The 19,732-nt window shown below is 36.8% G+C and overlaps 1 pseudogene; it reads left to right on the plus strand.

Annotated features, from left to right (window-relative positions):
- Positions 1 to 13,795, plus strand: part of LOC128579605 (ankyrin repeat domain-containing protein 12-like) — a 64,568-nt pseudogene extending 50,773 nt beyond the window's left edge.
- The last annotated feature ends 5,937 nt before the right edge of the window (positions 13,796 to 19,732 follow it).

The following is a 19,732-nucleotide window of genomic DNA, read 5'->3' on the forward strand; positions in this document are numbered from 1 at the left end:
GCCTCTTTAAGAAAAATTTTGACATCTTGGATACAAAATTAGAGACCTATACAGGGCCAGTGAAAGTAAAGGGCCTTGAAGTTTACGTTTCATTATTTTTTTTTATTTATTTATTATTATTATTTTTTGTGTGAGAGATAGGGTTTCACTGTGTTGCCTAGGCTGATCTCAGACTTCTGGCCTCAACAATCCACCCACCTCGGGCTTCCAAAGTGCTGTGATTAGAGACGTGAGCAGCCTTGCCTGGCACTAAGCTTCATTAGTTCAAAGTAAATTCATACAAGTTAAAGATAGTTAAAATTCTGTGGGATGGAAAAGAGTAAAATTAAGAGCATTAGTAGTGATATTATCCTTAAGTAGACTAGAAATACTTCCTTTGATAGTCCTTTGAGAATATACATTTCAACAGCCCAGGGAGCTTTTTGCTATTGTTCATGGATTTATCAGAAGAACTTGGAACAGTACTTACTAATAGATACTCAGTAAATAATTGTTGATTTCTTTTTTTTTTTTTTTTTTTTTGTGGTTTTTGGCCGGGGCTGGGTTTGAACCCGGCACCTCCGGCATATGGGACTGGCACCATACTCCTTGAGCTACAGGCGCCGCCAGTTGTTGATTTCTTGATGAAAGAAGAAGAGAAACAATGAGATTAACTGCTAAAATAGCCTAGTGTAAATTTTTATTTATTTATTTATTAAGATAGAATATTAACTCTCTCACCCTAGGTAAAGTGCCATAAGCATTATCGTAGCTTAGAGGAACCTCAAATTCCTGGGCCCAACCAGTCCTTCTGCCTCAGTTTCTCTACTTTTAGTAGAGCCGGAGTCTTGATCTTGCTTAGGCTGGTCTCCAACTCCTGAGTTCAAGCAGTCAACCCTCCTCAGCCTTCAAGAGTGCTAGAATTACCAGGTATGAGCCACCACACCTGGGCAGCCCAGTTTAAATTTTAAGAAAGAAATTCTTTGTAGTTTATAAGATTATCAGATTAGGGAATGTATGTCATTGAAAAGGGGATTTGAAAAGAATAGTAATGATTTAGACTATACGCTACAAGGAATGGGCACAGAGTAGTTGAGAGTAGGAGGGTATCAGGAATGTTACTAAGAGAATGGTCAAAATGATACAATCTATGAAGAAACTAAATGTTCCTACTGTTTAATGTTTCAGATAGTGAAACTATTACTCCTTCACGGTGGAAATCCATTTCAAGCTAACAAACATGGGGAGCATCCAGTGGATGTAGCAGAAACAGAAGAGTTTGAGTGGCTTCTAAAAAGAGAGGTGCCTTTGTCTGATGATGATGAAAGTGACACAGGTTTGTTTCAGATAATCAACATTCAGCTGTTTGACATAGTAATTTATAGATTATTCCAGATTGGTTTAGGATAAATGAAATGTGTGTACGTTAGAATAAGGCTTCTGGAATAGATTATTCCAGATTGGTTTAGGATAAATGAAATGTGTGTACGTTAGAATAAGGCTTCTATTAGAGTAATACTTACCGCATAGCCAAGAATGATGAAGTTATGTGTATTTATTTGCTACACATAACCTGTGTGAATGGAGTTGCCAGGTCTGTCCTCTTCCTGTATTTTTCCCTATATATTTCTGAGCTATTGCTACATTCAAGCCCACTGTAGAGTCTTTCCCTGTGCATCACTGTCATAGCTGCTACTCTGACTTCTTTATGGAGCTACTTACCAAACGCTTTATAACTTTTCTTGGCATTCATGAGTCACCTTTGCAATTTTACTTTTGTGATTTAGGTGGTTGAATTCTAGTCATTGTTGTAGGATGGGGATAATTTTTTAAAAAAGAAAAATCTAAAACAATATTTTAGAAAGCTTTCAGTGTATTTGGATTTAAAGAAACATAAAAATACAACAGAAAAAAACTTCCTTGTGTTGAAGAAAGTCTTATTTATACAGATTGGAGTAGTTAACCATATTTTAGGCAAAAAATCAATGAAAAAGAATTTTATCAATCTTATAAATAGCCGTGTCCTCACAAAATCTTAAAAATTCCTGTAGGTAGTTAGGAAATATTACTTTCATATTACATTATACATCAGAGAAAAAACAAACTATATTCATTTAAACTCAACCATTTCCACAAGACAACAGAACAACAACATGTTTAGTTTTGAGGTAGAAAGTTCTGGCCTTTACTTTTATTTTATATAGTACGGTTGAATTATCTTTGCATGTAAAGAACACACCTCCTGAATAAAAAACATCCTTATTGCCTTATTAAACAAAATGTTTGTTAATGTACTTTAACTGATTAAGAAATGATGCTAAATTATTAAACATGAATAAAGAAGCCATGGAATAAAAGTTCTGGCAGTGATCACTGACTGCAAGAGAGATGTCTAAAGAACTGGTAAATACTGTCAAATTGACTATAAATATTAGATATTACATTAAAAGGGAAAAGTGAAAAAAGTAATAACCTGGAATTTAAATACCAAATGACACTAACAACATTTGAAGAGAGGTGGCAAGTATAGTAAAGTCATCTTTCAAATTGGGAAGGTTATATGGTAATGATTTTTCTGTGATAGTTGAAAAAATACCAATTAAAAAATACTTTAAGAAAGAAAAAGGTACCCATTTTGTTAACATTAGACAAAAAATTAAATCCAAAAAATATTCCATGGCAAAAGGATGATTTTATGATAATAAAGGTGATATAATACAAAACAAAGATAAAATTTTATTGTCTTATTTAACATCAGATAACACTGTCAAAATATGTAGAGCAAAATTTGTTAGAAATGTAAGGCAGAATTGACAAACACAATACTAATTGAAAACTTTTAATGGATTTTCCAGCATATATGATTCCTTATTAAACAGAAAGTCTCAAAATTGCAGACATTATCAGCATAACCATTAGTACTTATGATATGAAGCCAGAGTTTTGCCTTATTCAGTAAAAGCACATAGTTGTCATAAAATAATTAAGTAGGAATGAAAATGTACTGAGAAAATCAGGAGGAAAAAGCAAGAAAAGAAGAAAAGAGAAAAGCAAGATGTTAATAAAGAGTAAACTTTAATGATTTAGAAAAATTTTTTTCTAATATTTCTAAACAAAACAGCAGAATGAAAGCTCTAATCACTTGTCTGACAAGATTGAATAGACAGATGGCTAGCATATCTGATCAAGGAAAAAAGAATACAAATTCACAAACATCATTAGAGAGTAAGAAAATTGATAAAGCCACAAAATGTAAAAGATTCTGTTCTATTTCATTAGCACTGAAGAGCGAAACCACATCCCAAAACTATCCTAGCTTATTTGTTGTGAAGAAGGAAGTAGTGGACATTTGAAATCTCTCAACTTTTAGTGGGGACAAAATGTGTACTGATGCCGTGAAAATTCTTTTGACAGCATCCCCTTTAAAAACAGTCCTTCCTTTTAAAAACACAGGCGTTGATGATTCTGCGTTTTGTTATGGAACCGGAAAAAACCCTGTATAGCTAAGGCAGTTCTTAGTAATAAAAATAAAGCTGGGGGCATCAGCATACCAGATTTTAGTCTGTACTACAAAGCCATAGTGGTCAAGACAACATGGTACTGGCACAAAAACAGAGACATAGACACTTGGAATCGAATTGAAAACCAAGAAATGAAACTAACATCTTACAACAACCTAATCTTCGATAAACCAAACAAGAACTTACCTTGGGGGAAAGACTCCCTATTCAATAAATGGTGTTGGGAGAACTGGATGTCTACATGTAAAAGACTGAAACTGGACCCACACCTTTCCCCACTCACAAAAATTGATTCAAGATGGATAAAGGACTTAAATTTAAGGCATGAAACAATAAAAATCCTCCAAGAAAGCATAGGAAAAACACTGGAAGATATTGGCCTGGGGGAAGACTTCATGAAGAAGACTGCCATGGCAATTGCAACAACAACAAAAATAAACAAATGGGACTTCACGAAACTGAAAAGCTTCTGTACAGCTAAGGAGACAATAACCAAAGCAAAGAGACAACCTACACAATGGGAAAGGATATTTGCATATTTTCAATCAGACAAAAGCTTGATAACTAGGATCTATAGAGAACTCAAATTAATCCACATGAAAAAAGCCAACAATCCCATAGATCAATGGGCAAGAGACACGAATAGAACTTTCTCTAAAGATGACAGACGAATGGCTAACAAACACATGAAAAAATGTTCATCATCTCTATATATTAGAGAAATGCAAATCAAAACAACCCTGAGATGTCATCTAACCCCAGTGAGAATGGCCCACATCACAAAATCTCAAAACTGCAGATGCTGGCGTGGATGTGGAGAGAAGGGAACACTTTTACACTGCTGGTGGGACTGCAAACTAGTACAACCTTTCTGGAAGGAAGTATGGAGAAACCTCAAAGCACTCAACCTAGACCTCCCATTTGATCCTGCAATCCCATTACTGGGCATCTACCCAGAAGGAAAGAAATCCTTTTATCATAAGGACACTTGTACTAGACTGTTTATTGCAGCTCAATTTACAATTGCCAAAATGTGGAAACAGCCTAAATGCCCACCAACCCAGGAATGGATTAACAAGCTGTGGTATATGTATACCATGGAATACTATTCAGCCATTAAAAAAAATGGAGACTTTGGGCGGTGCCTGTGGCTCAGTGAGTACGGCGCCGGCCCCAGATGCCGACGGTGGCGGGTTCAAACCCGGCCCTGGCCAAACTGCAACAGAAAAATAGCCGGGTGTTGTGGTGGGCGCCTGTAGTCCCAGCTACTCGGGAGGCTGAGGCAAGAGAATCGCGTAAGCCCAAGAGTTGGAGGTTGCTGTGAGCCGTGTGACGCCATGGCACTCTACCGAGGGCGGTACAGTGAGACTCTGTCTCTAAAAAAAAAAAAAAAAACTGGAGACTTTACATCCTTCGTATTAACTTGGATGGAAGACATTATTCTTAGTGAAGCATCACAAGAATGGAGAAGCATGAATCCTATATACTCAATCTTGATATGAGGACAATTAATGACAATTATGGTTATGGGGGGGAAGCAGAAAGAGGGATGGAGGGAGGGGGGTGGGGCCTTAGTGTGTGTCACACTTTATGGGGGCAAGGCATGATTGCAAAAGGGACTTTACCTAACAATTGCAATCAGTGTAACTGGCTTATTGTACCCTCAATGAATCCCCAACAATAAATAAAAAAAAAAAAAACACAGGCGTTGGCTTCTATTGGGAACAATAAGGAAGTATTTTGCTTTGGAAACAAATATGTTTTAGACTGTGCAGTATATTTATTTTTGAAATGAGTTATGTTGTCCTAAAATTAAGTTATATTTTCTTATACATCTTTTCATTTTTATAATTTCAAATTTAGTTTGTCTTATTTATTAAAGAAAAATCTAAAAGTGGGTGTTTAACTGGCTATTTTAAGAGTCTATGCTGTTTAAAGCAAAGTATAAATCAATGCTTTTCCAAATTAAAAGAAAATCTATATTAAGACAATTGCCATTCCTAATTTCCTTTGTATACTTAAATTTTCTTAAAAAGAAATTCATGTTAACTCTGAGGTTATCTAGCTGAATTATTTTCCAGATAATTGTAAGTATACTAGAATGCAATCATTAATAATAGTGGGTGATAAAGTGATGGTACTTCCTTGTTGGATTTGCTCTGCAGAGAACATTAAATTAGGGGAAAAAGAAAGATGCATTCCATGGACCAAGGAACAAGAGTGCTTGCTGATTCTGTCTATCTTCTGAACAGAAAGCCATTTGAATATAACTATAGCATAGAATGTGGAAGGTAGGGAACTTCTTTCTTTTGTTAAAAATTATTTTAATTTTACTAAAAGTTAGTAAATACAATAATAATTTGTAGGAAAATGTTACATACATGCTTTTTGTCCCATACTTCATATATAGTAGCATCTTAAATAAGTGATGAATTCTGAAGTGACCAGTGTAGTCCAGGAGTATACTATAAACCAGTATGCCTCTTAGATAGTATCATATTGTTTTGGTGTTTATTATTATTATTATTTGAGATAGAGCCTCTAGCTGTGGTGTCACAACTCAGCAACCTCCAACTCCTGGGTTTAAGCCATTCTCTTATGTAAGCCTCCCAAGTAGCTGGGACTACAGATGCCCGCCACAATGCCTGGCTATTTGTTGGTTGTAGTTGTCATTGTTGTTTAGCAGGCCTGAGCTGGATTTGAACCTGCCAGCTCTGGTGTATGTGGCTGGCGCCTTAGTGGCTTAAGCTACAGGTGCCGAGCCTGTTTTGTTGTTTAAAGTAAATGGTTGAGTAATTCATCTAGCCCCAAATTGGACTATTCATTAACTAATTTGATCCTCAAAATAAAGCTATAAATTTAAACTTACAGAAATGAAAATTTTCAAGCTTGAAAATCTTAGTAAATGTGGAATGTAAAGGTCTTAGCAAAATTACTAAGAAAATGCCAGGAAGGCTATGTTAACTAGTGTGATGAAAATGTGTCAAACGGTCTATGAACCAAGTGTATGGTGCCCCATGATCATACTAATGTACACAGCTATGATTTAATAAAAAAAAGAAAAAATACTTTACGAGGGAATGAATTGTGAGACTTTTTCCTAGTAAATCATAAGAATTAGAACTTATTTTCATCTTGCATTTATTCCTTAATCATAAATTTAGTGAATACTTATGAGTATTTTAGAAGCATCTTATTATACTTATGTAATGAACATTATTTTCTTTTTAAACCACTAATTAAAACTTATACATTAAAAAAAAATTGATGTATATCATAAATGTGAAGCAGTAAATTTAAATTTTTTTCTTGTGCCTCAGTTCCTAATTAAATACAGTTAATAGTGCTAACATCCACATTGTGACTTTCATTATGGTAAACTAGCATAAAATATATTTTCTTTCATTTGGTTTCAAAGTATTTTACAGGAAAAAATATAATTGAGATAATGTGAGGAGATTATCATTTTCTTGCACTCTCAAAGGTTTCTTTAATGTTGTTGTTGTTATTATTATTATTATTATTATTATTGTAGAGACAGAGTCTCACCCTATCACCCTTGGTAGAGTGCCGTGGCATCACACAGCTCACAGCAACCTCCAAATCCTGGCCCTAGGTGATTCTCTTGCCTCAGCCTCCCAAGCAGCCAGGACTACAGGTGCCCGCCACAACACCCGGCTATTTTTTTGTTGCAGTTTGGCTGGGGCTGGGTTTGAACCCACCAACCTTGGTATATGGGGTCAGCTCCCTATCCACTGAGCCACAGGCAATGCCCTTATGTTAACTTTTTTATAAGTAATAAATTTGTGTGTATGTAGAGCCAGTATAATGTATATACCACACTTTGTAACAGGATAGAAAAATGGTTTTGAATTTGATATGGTTCAGAGTACTGTTCTCAAAGTAGGTATAAAATGAGAAAGAATTCTTAAGATGTATAAACGTTTCAGATTTTTATAATTACTGTTCCTACATTTTGTTCCATGTTTTTATTTTTCAAGTATGAAACAGTGAAAGCTTTCTGAGTAATTGAAACCATTCTCTCAGGAATCTGATCCAGGCCTGAGCCTCCTTTCCTCCCCCTTCCTAGCAATCTTTCAGCTCCCAGGCAGGAGTTGAGAATCCCTTGGCTTTGCTTTAATGGCCAGGTTGCAGACCTGGCCTCTGATGTGTTTTAACATTACCTTTTGAATTCAAGGATTCTCCCCAGCCCTTCATAATTTCTTGTTTCCTATCAGATATTGGAATGATGGGAAATGGAAGCAGCAAATATGTATTATTTCCTAAAGTAATAATTAAGACAGGGTAATAGAGTGGAATTCAGGGTCAAAATAATTTCTTTTTATTAAGTCATATACACATAGATCATGAATACATTTATGCTTTGTGGGGTACAATGTGTTGATTTTTTAATACAATTTGGAGTGCTTACATTAAACTAATTAATATAGTTTTCACCTCGTTTACTTGACTATTGTGTTAAGACATTTGTGTTCTATATTTGATAGATTTGACTTGTACCCTGGCAATATGTTCCATAGTCAAAGGAAGTTTTGTTAATACATAGTATGTAAGACATATGTCAATATGTTTATAAACTTGATGGAAGTTGGGATTTGAGAGAAGTTATCAAGTAAGGACCTTTTGAGGTTTTAGAGTACGAACTTGTATTGGAAAGAAGTAGTCATCTGATCTCATTCATCTTTGAACAAATACTTCACATTGAGTATCCACCATGTGCAGGGTGTGAAGATGGAAAAGACACACCCTAGCCCAGGGTCTAGTGGTATATGTGTGTGTGTGTGTGTGTGTGTATGTTCAAGGTTTATTATTAGTAAATCACAAGACAGAATAAAAGTTGGAAAAGCAAGAAAGGAAGTTGGTTGTGCTCATCATTATGTTTCTGGTGGCTGGTAGGCATATGGTAATTCTGTTTGAAGGAGAGGTGCTGCCTCCCACCAGATCCTGCATAGTACAGGGTGTCCATAAAGTTTGTGTGCAATTAAAAATTTCCAACTATTTTAAATTGCACATGAACTTTATGGAAACCCTGTATTTTGCAAAAATATCCTCAGTGAACATTAATTCTCTCAGATATGTTTTTTTAGATTCCATAGATATTGTCAACTCCATTAGATAACATCTAATGAGTTTCCTTGAAAAATGTGCTTCATATATTTAATTAATGAAAGAAAAAACTGATTTTTTTCAAGATACTGTAAGTTCACATGAATTTTTAAGTTGTTTATTTGGAATATTAAAGCAGAGGAAAGGTAGGGAGGTAGAGAAAAAAGTAATTGTAGATTTTATTTTCCCAGAGGTAGAATGTCTCTGTTTTTTATAATTACATCCTCTGGGTTTTTAGAAGTTAATATTCCTTAAATTTTGATTATGTGTTCAAATTGCTTCACTGTACCCTTAGAGGTAGGAGATAAGGAAGTATAACTGTTACTTTATGTTTTTCTGAGTTAGGCATATGGGATCTGAGAGTCCTGTTAGTGTAAAGGTAAAAGATTAGGATATTATACTGTGTAGACCATACATAGTGCCCTAGGGCAGTGGTTCTCAATCTTCCTAACGCCACAAAGTGTTTTCATTGTTAAAAAGGGGTCGCGACCTGCAGGTTGAGAACCCCTGCCCTAGGGTAATCTGTGCTGCATTTTGAAGTTAATAAGACAGCAGTTTCTTGGTTTACATCAAGGTGGTGAGCAAGGTGATGCCTGGGGACAGATCCTGCCTGGCCAGCTGAGACTTGGAAGGCTCTGTCCCTCAACCCCCACACCACAGATGGTGAAGCATCTCACAGGCGTCCCTGTGGTTCAGATTTCTGCAGGAGAAGCCCAAAGCATGGCCTGACCCATCTCTGCAAACATTTACTCATGGGGAAAAAAAAAATTTGGACAACTAGGCCTAGGATCACACTGAGAGTATGGAATTGGAATGTATTCCCAGACTCATATTATCAACAAACAAGATTAGCAAAGATACATTATAATCAAACTGTCAAAAATAAAAGACAAAGAGAGGATCTTGAAAACGGCAAAAGAAAAGAAAGATTCCATGTATAAGCAAGTTCCAAAAATGCCAGCAACAGATTTCTCAGGAGGAAACTTACAGGCCAAGAGTAGTATATATCAAAGTGCTGAAAGAAAAAACCTGCCAAATGATACTTTACCTGGTAAAGCTGTCCTTCAGAAATGAAGGTGTAATAAAGACTTTCCCAAACAAAGTCTGAGGGAGTTCATCACCACCATATCTGCCTTACAAGATACGCTAAAGGGAGTTCTTCAAGTTGATAGAAATGGACAATACTTAGTTACATCAAAACATAAAGCTATATCCCAGTTATAACCTAAAAATAGGGAGAAAGGGGAAAGGGAGGGGAGGGAGCAAGAAGGAGGGGGATTAAGGGGATTACACCTGTGGTGCATCTTACAAGGGTATATGTGAATCCTAGTAAATGTGGAATGTAAAGGTCTTAGCAAAATAACTAAGAAAAATGCTACAAAAGCTATGTTAACTAATATGATGAAAATGTGTCAAACGATCTATGAACCAAGTGTATGGTGCCCCACGATCATACTAATGTACACAGCTATGGTTTAATAAAAATAAAAAAAAATAATAATAAAAAAATAAAACAAACAAACAAAAAAAAAACTAAACAATATACTGAAATTCAATCTGAATTATACACTTTGAAATGGTTAGTTTATGTTACGTGAATTATGTCTTAAAAATAAAAACTAGAATGCACCTATGGAAAAAAAAACATATGAAAGTATAAAACTCACTGATAAAAGTGCACAAATTTAGAATACTTTAATCAACATAATCTAACAAATTTAATGCAATATTTATCAAAATTACAATGTCATTTTTCACAGAGCAAAAAGAAAAAAAAATCCGAAAAATCATATAAAACCACAAAAAAATAAAAAAAAACCAAAGAGGCAAAACCATGTTGGCAATGGAACAAAACTGGAGACATCACACTACTTGACTTTAAAATACTATATATACCACAAACGTACAGTAATCAAAAGAATGGTACTGGCATAAAAATAGACACATAAACATATAAAGCCTAGAAATAAACCCTTGTATTTATAGTTAATTAATTTTTGAGAAAGATGTCAAGAACGTACAGTAAGAAATGGACAGCTTCTTCAATAAATGGTGTTGTGAACCCTGGATATCCAAATTCAGGAAAATGAAACTAGACACTTCTCCAACATCATATAAAAAAATCTGACCAGGCATGATGATTCATGCTTATAATGCTAGCACTTAGGCAGGGGGTTGGGGGAGGGGGCAGAGAATCAGTTGAGCACAAGAATTCACGACTGGCCTGAGCAAAACCAAGACTCAGTCTCTGCAAAAAAAATAGAAAAATAGGCAGGCATAGTACCACATGCCTTTAGTCCTAGTTTCTTGGGAGGCTGAGGCAGGAGGATTGCTCAAGCCCAGGAGTTCCAGGTTGCAGTGAGCTGTGATGGTGGCACTCTAGCCCAGGAGTCAGAGCAAGACCCTCTTCCAGAAAAGAAAAAAAAAATTGATCCTAGTATTCAACTCTGAGATCTTTCAGACAACACAGGTCATTTTAGGCTCAAATTCTGTAAACAGCATATGGTATCTTAAAATTTTATTTTAAATGCATTAAACTTAAATATCTTGAATTTATCAATACAACATTCAACTTTTATTATTCTGTTGTACTTTCTTAAACATATATTGTAAGTCTAATGCTAGGTTTATCTAAAAATGTTTAACTGGATGTTTATGTTTTACAATTTTGAAAGACGACTTCTACCATCCAGTTCTGTGTGGTTAGAGAAGCCTGATGTTCTTCTATTTCCTGTCCATTAGACATGATGTTTTCTCCCTCTTTGGAAACCTTTAGGTTCTTCCTTTCAAACTTGATGTTTTGAAATTTCTCAATATGATTTTGAGTGAGTCTATTTTTATTCATTGTAGTAAGAACCTGATGAGCTGTTTCAGTATGGTGACCCATATTTTGCATTAGTTATTTTTGGTTATTATTTTAAAACATTATGGAGATACAAATATTTTTGGTTACGTGGATCACTTTTGCCTGAGTCATGGTCATAAGTGTGCCACCATGTAGCTAGTGCTCACTGTTCCTGTTAGGTAGGTTTTTGTTCATCCCCTCATCCCCCAATCCTTGATTTCCATCAAGTTTTACTACCTCTAAGCCAGTGGTTCTCAACCTTCCTAATGCCACGACCCTTTAATACAGTCCCTCATAGCTGGGCGTTGTGGCGGGCGCCTGTAGTCCCAGCTGCTCAGGAGGCTGAGGCAAGAGAATCACGTAAGCCCAAGAGCTGGAGGTTGCTGTGAGCCGTGTGACGCCACGACACTCTACCCTCGGGCGGTACAATGAGACTCTGTCTCTACAAAAAAAAAAATAAATAAATTAAATAATACAGTCCCTCATGTTGTGGTGACCCAAAAACCATAAAATTATTTTTGTTGCTACTTCATTTCTGTAATTTTGCTACTGTTATGAATCGTAATGTAAAAATCTGATATGCAGGATGTATTTTCATTGTTACAAAGGGGTCATGACCCACAGGTTGAGAACCGCTGCTCTAAGCACATTAGTGCTCTTCAGTTAGTTCCAATTTAATAGTGAGTACACATAGGTCTGTTTTTAAATCCTACATCCAATATATGACACTCAGGAGAAAGCATCCTAATTTTTCTAAAGCTCCCTCTGAGGCAGTGAGGTTACTACAACGCTAAATTAATTTGGTTTGTGTGAGAAGTTAAATGAAAAAAAAAAAAAGTCTATGGATGGCAGCATTTGTCACGTGAAATGCTCCCCATATGGCCAATATTATTATTTGCACATTCACAATGTACAACTCGTTGTGTTGACATCTGTACATGTTATGGCATTGTCAAATCTAGCTATTTAAACATGTACTATCTCACACAAGTTGTGTGGAGAAAATACATAAAATCTACTCCCAGCAATTTTAAGTGTGAGATACATAGTTACTAATCATAATTCCCCTGAAATAAGTTGGAGAGATGTATAGAGGGGATGCTATCAGGAAGGCCACCAAGTACTTTGAGTGCTCCAGTTTTGCTAGTCCAGGATCCCACATTGCAGGTGGTCCTTACGTCCCTCAGTGCCCTCCAATATGTGGCCGCTGCACATTTTCTCCTTGTCTTCTGTGACAATGCTGGTGCTCATCCATGCCTCCCTCCCAGCCCTATTCTCTGACAGGTGTCCCATCAACTGACAAACAGGAAGTTTTTATGGATCTAGCTGAGGCTTAGCAATTAGGCCTAAATAACGTTGCTAAGTACAGTGGCCTGTGACTTTATAGTAATTTTTTTCAAAAAGTCAGAAATGAGGTGTTGCCATGCAGCCAATCTTTTTATTGATTTATTTAACTCGCATAGATACAAAAAATTTAATATTTTGACAAAAAAGTTTCAAAAATTTAAGGGGGTACAAGTGTTTGTCTTACGTGGATACCTTGTATAAGTTTGAGTCAGAACATTTGGTATTCCCATCACCAGAATGTGTTCATTGTATCCAACAAGTTGTTTTTATCCCTCATTCTCCTACCCCTTCTTAGTTACCAATGTCCGTTACATTTTTTTATGGCCATGTCTACCCATCATTTAGTTCTCACTTACATCACGCCCCTGTCAGAATGCCCACTATTAAAAATTCAAAAAAACAATAGATTCTAGTATGTATTCAAAGAGAAAGGAATGCTTATATACTGTTAGTAAGGCTGCAAATCAGTAAAACCTCTAAGGAAAACAGTGTGGAGAATCCACAAAGAAATAAATGTAGACCTACCACTGGATCCAGCAATCCCACACTGCTGGGTATCTACCCAAAGGAAAAGAAGTCATTTTATAAAACAGACTCTGCACTTGAATGTTGATCACAGTTCAATCCAACATAGTCCCTGAGTACTAAGCACTTGCAGCTGCAGCCCTTCCTACACGGAAGAGAACTTGCCGGCTGGCACCGTCAGTCCAGCCTGCAGGCTGAGGTCAGCACCCTTGGCAACCCTGAGGCATTGCGGGGAAAACTAGGTCTGGCCACTGGCGTGAGAGCTGCAGCTACCAGGTTCTCACCATGGGCATCCTGCAGAGCTTCCAACGGTCTCTGCACTCCACCCCCTGTGAACAGGTGCTGGGACGTGGTCCTGCCTTGTGTACTTGTGCTCAACGGCTTTCTTGGCCATACTTGGTCTGAGGTGGGATCCGTGAGGTTGACTGACCACGTGGGCTTCCTGGATTGAGCACAGACTCCGAGGAAGTAAGGAGGCGGTGGAAAGCCGAGAGGCCAGGTGATACGATGGCTTCTGCAGTGAAGAAAATTTGGGGGTTGGAGAGTAAGAAGATCTAGGAGTCTCCAGGGAGACTCCACTCCCTGTATCTTCTCCAGTCCCTATTACTGCGTGACCAAAATTATCTTAGAAAAATCCACGAAGCTGCCTTTGCTGGTGACGCAGAAAAAGTGGAGCAGATTCTTTCCTCTGTGAAAAAATGGTGTGGATGATACAGACAAGAAGAACAGGTACTAGAGAGGGAGAGGCTGAGGCTGTGGCTGGGCCAGCTGGGAGGTGGGGTACGGTGTATCCCCCTTCCCAGGGCAGCCTCCCTCCTGTCTCCCCTCATTCCTGGGCCAGCCCTCCCTCCTGGCTCCCCTCATTCCCAGGCCAACCCCTCCCTCCTGTCCCCTAGGGGACTGGGCTTTCCTCTCTCCCCAGGCACCTGGGACGGGGAAACTTCGGAGGGGTTTTTTTTATGAGCAAGAACACAAAAGCAAAACTTAAAGCAGGTTTACAATCCATGCATCATTCCCCTTCTAGAGATTTTATTGACAATTGTAAAGTGGTATCACTAACAAAATTAAGTATATGCAGTGGTGGTGGTTTATTTTTTTTTTGTATTATTTATTCTTTTGTTTGTTCATTCATCTGTTTGAGATAGAGTCTCACTTTGTCGCCCTGGGGTTGAGTACTGGGGCATTATAGTTCACAGCAACTTCAAACTCCTGGGCTCCAGCAATCCTCTTGCCTCAGCCTCCTAAGTAGCTGGGACTACAGGTGACTGCAACAATGCCCGGCTATTTTTAGAGATGGAGTCTTGCACTTGCTTAGGCTGGTCTCGAACTCCTGAGTTCAAGTGATCCACCTGCCTATGCTCCTGGAGTGCTAGGATTACAGGCATGAGCCATCGCACCTGAGGCTTCAAAACACTATATTACAGAAAGACGAATAAAGAGAGATAATTTGGCCGAACTTCTGGGCTAAAACTTCTTCAGATAAAATTCAGTATCCATTTTATATCCATTTATGGCTGTGTATATAAACTCTTCACTGGCCTTATGAGGAAACTGAAGTGGGGAAGATGGTTTCATGTTTTTAAGTAGGAAGATTTGCATTTTCTCAAAATGTGAACTTGTTTCTTTTACATAGACTAAATAAAACCCCAAAGTTTTAAAACTTTCTCAAAATGTGAACTTGTTTCTTTTACATAGACTAAATAAAACCCCAAAGTTTTAAAACTTTTGAGTTAACAGTTGTGAGGTCAATGAGAAAATTTTTGTAATGAAGTGAACAAATAGATGCCCTTCTAGATATCAAAATAGATTATTCACTCCCACAAATTAATCATTTATTAACAGAGAAGAAAGATAAGTGAATGGAACAGAATAGAAAATCCAGAAACACCCAGATATATGTAAAAATGTAGAACTTGTTAATGATGACATTTCATGTTTGTAGGAAAAGATGAATTATTTGTAAATGAAATGCCTATTAACTGTTTAGAGAAAACCTAGATTTTTATATCACAAAAATAAGTTCTTGATGGAATATAGATTAAAAATTTTCAACATACAAAATGACAAATGTACCAGAAGAAAACACAAATGCCTGTTTATACAGGTACATTTTTACAGTGACAAAGACCTTCCTAAGGATGATGTCAAAAGCATTTCAAAAGATGTTTTAGCAAGATAAAAATGAAAACATCCCATGTGTAGAAAGAATTATTAAAAGAAAAGCCAACATCATTGCAAAATTCTTACAATGATATTTATACACAATATATATCAGATAAAAACTCATTTTTACAGAGAATTCTTTGGAATTGGTAAGACAAGAGATCTAAAATTAGGCAAAGTACTTTTTTGCAGTTCTACAAGACATGTATGCACATAGAAAAAAAAATAATTCCTGGTTAGTGAAATAATTTAAATTAAAAGGAATAGAACTGTTTTCTCTCCACAGAGTTTGTGAGGATAAAGAGCAGTGGCATTAGGACTATTGCTTCAAGTTTAAGGTGTCGATAACTTTCCAAATAGATAATTTGGTGGCCAGCACCACATTACAAAAATATGTATATATGTATGTCCTTTACTCATCAGTTCAATTGTACTAAAATAGCTTTAGTAACTAATTAATGATACATACAATTTGTTTTTGTCAGCACTCCTTAAAATAGCAATGTATAAGAATCCATATAGTTGATTTTGTAGCTAAATTTCAGTGCATCCATTGGATGGAATAATAATAGGTAAACATCAAAGGGGGAAATAGACACAATATGATGTTGGTATGTGACAGTGTACTTTTGTATATCCAGTGAGAAAAGATCAATTTGATTAAACATAGACACAGACTGGTCTGGTGTTAGCCAAAAATATGTAAAAATGGGATCAAACTTTGTTACTTCCAGTCATTTGTATTATAAGTGAATGTTTTTTCTTTTCTTTATATGATTTCTGCAATGAACATGTATAAAACGTCTAGTAGAAGTTTATTATTTATGAGATAATCCTTGGGGAGAGCAGAAATGTGATCTTGCACAGATAAAAATGTATTTGTATTTAAATGTTTTTCTTTTTTTTTTTATTAAATCATAGCTGTGTACATTGATATAATCATGGGGCATCATTCAATAGTTTCACAGACCGTTTACCAAGTTTCACATATACCCTTGGAAGATGCACCGCTGGTGTAATCCCACCAATCACCTTCCCTCTTCCCACCTCCCACCTCCCTTCCCTCTCTTTCCCCCTTCCCCCTATTTTTAGGTTGTAACTGGGTTATAGCTTTCATGTGAAAACCCTAAATTATTTTCATAGTAGGGCTGAGTACCTTGGGTACTTTTTGATCCATTCTTGAGATACTTTATTAAGAAGAATATGTTCCAGCGCCATCTGTGTAAACATGAAAGAGGTAAAGTCTCCATCTTTCTTTAAGGCTGCATGATATTCCATGGCTTTATATATACCACAATTTATTAATCCATTCATGGATCGATGGGCACTTGGGCTTCTTCCATGACTTAGCAATTATGAATTGGACTGCAATAAACATTCTGGTACAAATATCTTTGTTATGATGTGCTTTTTGGTCTTCTGGGTATATGCCCAGTAGAGGGATTACAGGATTGAATGGCAAATCTATTTTTAGATCTCTAAGTGTTCTCCATATCTCTTTCCAAAAGGAATGTATTAATTTGCATTCCCACCAGCAGTGCAAAAGTGTTCCCTTTTCTCCTCATCGGCGCCAACATCTCTGGTCTTGGGATTTTGTGATATAGGCTAGTCTCACTGGAGTTAGATGGTATCTCAAAGTACTTTTTTTTTGTGTGTGTGTGTTTGTGTTTTTTTGGCCGGGGCTGGGTTTGAACCCACCACCTCTGGCATATGGGACTGGAGCCCTACTCCTTGAGCCACAGGCACCACCCTCAAAGTAGTTTTGATTTGCATTTCTATGATGATTAAAGATGATGAGCATTTTTTCATATGTCTGAAGGCCGTGCGCCTGTCTTCTTCAGAGCAGTTTCTCTTCAAATCCCTTGCCCAGCCTGCGATGGGATCCCTTGTTCTATTCTTGCTAATGCATTTGAGTTCTCTGTGGATTCTGGTTATTAAACCTTTGTCGGAGACATAACCTGCAAATATCTTCTCCCATTCTGAGGGCTGTTTGCTTGCTTTACTTACTGTGTTCTTGGCTGTGCAGAAGCTTTTTCGTTTGATCAAGTCCCAGTAGTGTATTTTTGAAGCTGCTTCAATTGCCTGGGGGGGGTCCTCCTCATAAAATACTCACCCAGACCGATTTCTTCAAGGGTTTTCCCTGCACTCTCTTCTAGTATTTTTATAGTTTCATGTCTTAAGTTTAAATCTTTGATCCAGTGAGAGTCTATCTTAGTTAATAGTGAAAGGTGTGGGTCCAGTTTCAGTCATCTACAGGTTGCCAGCCAGTTCACCCAGCACCATTTGTTAAATAGGGAATCTTTTCCCTACTGAATGTTTTTAATTGGCTTGTCAAAGATTAAATAACGGTAAGTAGCTGGATTGATCTCTTGGTTCTATATTCTGTTCCAGACATCTATCTCTCTGTTTTTGTGCCAATACCATGCTGTTTTGATCACTATCGATTTGTAGTATAGTCTGAGGTCTGGTAGCGTGATTCCTCCTGCTTTGTTTTTATTTCTGAGTAATGTCTTGGCTATTCGAGGTTTTTCCTGATTCCATATAAAACGAAGTATTGTTTTTTCAAGATCTTTAAAGTATGACAGCAGAGCTTTAATGGGGATTGCATTGAAATTATATATTGCTTTGGGTAGTATGGACATTTTAACAATGTTGATTCTTCCCAGCCATTAGCATAGTATGTTTTTCCATTTGTTAATATTTTCAGCTATTTGTTTCCTTAGAGTTTCACTCTTTATAGAGATATTTCATCTCCTTTGTTAGATAAATTCCCAAATATTTCATCTTCTTTGGCACTACTGTGAATGGTATAGAGTTCTTAACTGTTTTTTCAACTTGACTATTGTTGGTACATATAAAGGCTACCGATTTATTAATGTTGATTTTGTAACCTGAGAAAATGTTGTATTCCTTGATCACTTTTATGAGTTTTGTAGTAGAGTCCCTAGTGTTTTCCAGATGTACTATCATATCATCTGCGAAGAGTGAAAGTTTGATCTCTTCTGACCCTATATGGATACCCTTGATCACCTTTTCTTCCCTAATTGTGGTGGCTAAAACTTCCATTACCATTTTAAAAAGCAATGGAGACAATGGCTGAAGAAGACAGGTGCACGGCCTTCAGACATATGAGAAAATGATCATCATATTTAATCATCAGAGAAATGCAAATCAAAACTACTTTGGGATATCATCTAACTCCAGTGAGACTAGCCGATATCACAAAATCCCAAGACCAGAGATATTGGCGTGGATGTGGAGAAAAGGGAACACTTTTGCACTGGTGGTGGGAATGCAAATTAATACATTCCTTTGGGAATTAGATATGGAGAATACTTGGAGATCTAAAAATAGATTTGCCATTCCATCCTGTAATTCCCCTTCTGGGCATATACCCAGAAGACCAAAAATCACATCACAACAAAGATATTTGTACCAGAATGTTTATTGCAGCCCACTTCATAATTGCTAAGTCATGGAAAAAGCCCAAGTGCCCATTGATCTGCGAATGGATTAATAAATTGTGGTATATGCATAGCATGGAATATTATGGAGCCTTAAAGAAAGATGGAGACTTTACCTCTTTCATGTTTACATGGATGAAGCTGGAACATATTCTTCTTAGTAAAGTATCTCAAGAATGGAAGAAAAAGTACCCAGTGTACTCAGCCCTACTATGAAACTAATTTATGGCTTTCACATGAAAGCTATAACACAGTTACAAGCTAAGAATAGTGGGAAAGGGGAAAGGGAGGGCAGGGAGGGGGAAGGTGGGTAGTGGGAGGAGGATTGGTGGGATTACACATGAAGCGCATCTTACAAGGCTATATGTGAAACTTTGTAAATGTGGAATGTAAGTGTCTTGGCACAGTAACTGAGAGAATGCCAGGAAGGCTATGTTAACCAGTGTGATGAAAGTGTGTCAAATGGTCTGTGAAGCTAGTGTATGATGCCCCATGATCATATCAATGTACACAGCTATGATTTAATAACAAAATAATAATAATAAATAACTAAATTTCACATGTACTCTTGCATTAGAGAACTCTATATGGTACTTTTCGCCCTAAGAGTAAACATACATACAACAGTGTCACAAGTAAGTTTGTAAACTCATCCTAGAAAAAGTGCTACATAACTTATTGTAACGAATATCGTTACAGTCATCTCCCCTTGGGAAGCTAGGCACCTGTCAGTACCTAGACCATGCTTCTAAGCAATTCTA

This window comes from Nycticebus coucang, unplaced genomic scaffold (assembly GCF_027406575.1).
Source record: "Nycticebus coucang isolate mNycCou1 unplaced genomic scaffold, mNycCou1.pri scaffold_70, whole genome shotgun sequence".
Taxonomy (NCBI): domain Eukaryota; kingdom Metazoa; phylum Chordata; class Mammalia; order Primates; family Lorisidae; genus Nycticebus; species Nycticebus coucang.